We start from the raw sequence: 5,314 nt of genomic DNA, 5'->3' as shown, positions 1-5,314 counted from the left end.
TTTGCTTCTTTTTTCTTGTCATATAACTTATGGCATGGAACCAACATCTTCTTAATGCCTTGATGATTTGTCACACTTCTTTCAAAGTTTGCCTTAGCTTTTAATGTTTTATCCTTTGTGCTTTCAATGTCATGAAATAGCTGAGAGTGACTTTAATGTAAAGTTTTATGTTTGTTCATTTTCAGCACCACTTCCTCTGGGACATCTTCATCTTTTTTTTTTGTCACAACAACTGTTTTCATTTATGTTGATAAGTTCACCTTCACTAAATTCCTTCCAGCTTCACAAGATTCCTAGAATCTCTGGCATAGCAACACTGTCAACATTGATTATTGTCATAACAATAACATTTGATTCAAATTTCACTTTCAGTGTTATCACTTTTTGTTTCTTTGCTGCACTTTCTTCTTTGCTGTCCAGTTGACTCTGGAGTATTCATTTCTGAACAATGTTACATGACTTGATCATTCTCTGTGTGAAGTGAATAAGGATAAACAGTAACCAATCACAGCCAGACTTGTAAAGAAATGATGTGACTGGTCACTGATTATAAGGAGTATCTATTATTTACTTGATGATTTGTGGACTGAAGAGCTAGTAGCAAAGTTTGTACTGTATGCAATGATTCAGTTAATATATTATGGTAACTGAAATTGGAATTATGGTGCTGAGAAATTGAGGCTATTTAACTGAAGTGTGGCAACTGAAATTCATGCATATTGGAAATGTGCAAAGCGAGGACTGAATACAAATAAAGTGATACTTTTTCAAGCTCTCACATTCCTAAGGGCCTATAACTTCAGAGTGATCTCATTCCTTTTTTTCTATTTTCTTAAATTGAGGCAAAATTTATATACAATAAATGCAGTTTTTCAGTTTTTAAGAGTATGGATGAGTTCTGAGAAATATACTTACTAGTGTAACCACCGCTCTAATGCCATTCTTTTTTTTTTTTTTTTTTGACTTCTGTTACTCCATGAGAAGTCTTTTTTTCCTCTTTCCCCCAGAATCTGTACAAAGCACCAGTGACATACATTCCATTCTGGATATTCTGATGTTAAAAACTCATACACTATCCTATGTAGCTAAATATAATGTATCCTCTTTAGATGAATCTGCCCTATTTTATTTGGGCCAAGCCATTCAAAACCACCTGCAAAGTTAGAACCAATATAGTGAGACAAAAGACTATATTCTTTTACTTGGATTTTTAAAAAAAATTGGCTCCCAATGATGAAGATTCCTTACCTGGAAAACGATTGGTTGCAGTTTCCTAAGTAGGATTAGTTAGCTCTCCTGATACCTGTTGAGTGGATCTGATTCATAGTGACTCTGTAAGTGTTCGAATAGAACTATACTCCATGCAGACGGCCATATTTTAAAGAATTAGATCTCTAGGACTTATCTTTCAGTTAAGGGACAAGCACTAATCATTTGTGCTACACTAGTACCTGAGAAAACCACTCATCTGTCAGTTTTTTGTACAGTGGTAGCCTGCATGTTGCTGTGAGTTTGCAATCTATGCCACAGGTATTTTAAATACCAGCAGGGTCACCCACAGTGGACAGGATTCAGCTGAGCTTCCAGAAGAAGACAGACTAGGAAGAAGGTGAGGAGGCGGACTGCTTCTGAATAGTCATTGAAAACCTTCTGAATAGCAGTGAATCTTTGTCAATATCAGAATATTGAATAGTGAAACCTGATAAAGTGTACCAGAATATTGTCAGACATAGTGCTGAAGGATGAGCTCCTCAGGTTGGAAGGCACGAAAAATACAACTGGGAGAGAGCTGCCTCCTCAAAGTAGAGTTGACTGTGATGATGTGAATAGAGGAGAGCCCTCAGGAAACAGCTGTTTTTCTTGTTAAGTGCCGGCAAGTTGATTCCTCCCCATAGTGATGCTGTATAGGGTTTCCAAGGAGCAGCTGTAAACATCCATTAATAATCAGAACATGGAATGTACAAAGTATGACTCGAGGAAAATTGGAAATTGTCAAAAATGAAATGGAGTGCATAAACATCAATATCCCAGGCATTAGTGAACTGCAATGGACTGGTATTGGCCATTTTTGAACCTGACAATCACATAGTTTACGATGCCTGGAATGACAAATTGGAGAGGAATGGGGATGCATTCATCATCAAAAAGCACATATCAAGATCAGTTATACAGTACAACACTGCCTGTGATAGGATAATATCCATACGCCTACAGGGTAGACTGGAATCCTGGTGTCATGCTGTAGGATCAGCAGTGGACTTCAAACCACAAAGTTGGCATTTCAAACCCACCAATTGCTCCTCAGAAATACTATCTAGGGTCACCATAAGTCAGAACCAATTCAACAATACTTAACAATAACAACAACATGGAAGACGAGTTAATACAATTATTATTCAAATTTATACACTAGCCACTAAGGCCACCACTGATGATGGAAATTAAAGAATTCTACCAACTTTTTCAGTCTTAAATTGCTCAAACATGTAATCAAGATGTATTGATAATTATTGGTGATTGGAATGCAAAATTTTGAAACAAAGAAGAAGGATCAGTAGTTGGAAAATATGACCTTGGTGATAGAAGTGATTCTGGATATTGCATGATAGAATTCTGCAAGACCAATGACTTCTTCATTGCAAATACCTTTTTAAAACAACGTAAAAGACAACTGTACACTTGAACCTCACCAGATGGAATATACAGAAATCATATTGATTACATCTGTGAAAAGAGATGGTAGAAAAGCTCCATATCGTCAGCCAAAACAAGGCCAGTGGCAGACTGTGGAATTGATTATCAATTTCTCATATGCAAGTTCAGGCTGAAGCTAAAGAAAATTAAAACAAATCCAAAATATGACCTTGAGCACATCCCACCGGAATTTGGAGATCATCTGAAGAACAGATTTGATGCATTAGACACTAAAGACCAGAAGAGTGGTGGGATGATATCAAGAACATCATATAAGAAGAAAACAAAAGGTCAGTATGAAGATAAGAAAGAATTAAAAGCCCAAAATGGATGTCAGAACAGACTCTGAAACTTGCTCTCCATTGGAGAGATGCTAACGTCGGGGGACGAAATGAAGAGGTACAAGAGGTGAACATAAAATTTCAAAGGTCAGCTCAAGAAGACAAACTTAAGTATTATAATGAAATGTGCAAAAAACCTGGAGTTAGAATACCAAAAGGGAAGAGTGTGCTCAGCATTTTTGAAGCTGAGGGAACTGAGGAAAAAATTTAAGCCTTGACTTGTTATGTGGAAGGATTCTATGAGCAGCATGGAAGTCATCCTGGTGTGGCACTGTTGGGTAATACACTGGACAGCAAGGTCAGTTTGAACTACAAGGTCACCATCCACTCCTGGAAAACTCTATACAGCATTGCTCTAAATCAACGATTCAAAAGCACTTAACAACAACAACAATGGTCAAAATATAGGTTGATGTAGAAAACATCAAAACAAGATGGAAGAAACACATAGACTCTTGGTACCATAAAGAGAAATAGTCAATGTTCCACCATTTCAAGAGGTATCATATGATCCAGAGCCAATGATTCTGAAGGAAGAAGTCCAAGGTGCACTGAAGTCACTGACAAAGAACAAGGCACTGGGGATTGATGAAATACAACTTAAAATCTTTCAACAAACTGTTGTGGCACTGGAAGCACTCATTCATCTATGCTAAGAAATTTATATGACAACTACCAGGCCAACTGATTGAAAGAGATCCTTATTTTTGCCCTTTCCAAAGAGAGGTAACCCAACAGAATGCAGAAATCATCTGACAATATCATTACTATCTCATGGAAATAAAATTTTGCTAAAGAGAATATAAAAACAGCTACAACTAAATATTGACCGAAATCTTCCAGACGTTCAAGCTGGAAACAGAAGAGGACACAGAATGAGGGATATCATTGTTGATGTCAGATGAATCTTGGCTGAAAGCAGAGAATACCAAAAAGCTGTCTAGCTGTGCTTTATTGAGTAAGCAAAGGCCTTCAATTGTGAAGATCATGACAAGCTATGGATAAGAATGAGTATTCTGGAAAACTTAACTGTGCTCATGAAGAACCTGTATATAGACCAAGAGGCAATTGTTGGAACAGAACAAGGGAACACTGAATACTTTAAAATTATGAGTGGTGTGCACCAGGGTTGTAGTCTTTCACCATACTTAATCAATTTGTATGCTGAGCAAACAATTTAATAAACTGGATTACATGAGGAAAAACATGGCATTAGGATTGGAGGAAGACTCATTACCAACTTGCGATATGCAGATGATCCAACCTTATTTGCTGAAAGTGAAGAGGACTTAAAATACTGATGAAGATCAAAGACCACAGCCTTTGGTGTGGGTTGCATCTCAATGTAAAGAAAATAAAAATCCTCACTACTGGACCAGTAAACAACATCCATATAAATGGAGAAAAGATTGAAGTGGTGAAAAACTTCATTTTGCTTGGGTCATCTATCAACACTCAAAAAATCAAAATACCCTTTGCATTAGACAAATCTTCTGCACAAAATCTCTTTAACGTGTTCAAGAGCAAAGATGTCAGTTTGAGGACTAAGGTGCACCTGATTCAAGCCCTGGTATTTTCAATAACCTCATATGCATGCGAAAGTTGGGCCATGAATAAGGAAAACCATAGAAGAACTGATGCATTTGAGCTCTGATGTTGGAGGAGAATAATACCATTGTCTTCAAAAAGAGCAAACCAGTCTGTATTGGAAGAAGTGTATCCACTGTGATCCTTGGAAGTCAGGATGGCCAGATTTCTTCTCTCATATTTTGGACATATTATCAGATGGACCAGTCCCTGGAGAACAATATCATCTTTAGTAAAGTAGAAGTTTTGGAGAAAAAGAGGAAGAGTACCAATGAGATGGATTGCCACAGTGCAACAGCAATGGACTCAAATGTAGCAATGATTGTGAGGTTGGCACAGGATCGGGCAATGCTTCAGTGTTGTTTACAGTCGATATTGAATTTATGGCACCTAGGAACACCAACAATATCATTATTCGAGAGGTTTTAATGTTATCTTAATTAAATTTTTGTTTTGTGTTTATATACATTGTTTCAAATGTTTTGTTTTAAGGAAAAAAATAGCATAGATAAAGTAAAAGTGAGGTAACCACTTCCATTATCTTTTGTTCTCAGAGCTACTTGTTGTCTATCAGAACAATCTTTGTACATTTCCTGAAGAAGTTGTACATGGTTTACGTAGGCTACTTAAACATCTAGTTTGATACTAGTAATCTATTAACTCATCTATTTTAGGTATCCCAGGTTGTTGTT

This window comes from Chrysochloris asiatica, unplaced genomic scaffold (assembly GCF_000296735.1).
Source record: "Chrysochloris asiatica unplaced genomic scaffold, ChrAsi1.0 scaffold00036, whole genome shotgun sequence".
NCBI classification, from domain to species: Eukaryota; Metazoa; Chordata; class Mammalia; order Afrosoricida; family Chrysochloridae; genus Chrysochloris; species Chrysochloris asiatica.
This window is presented reverse-complemented; position numbering follows the sequence as displayed.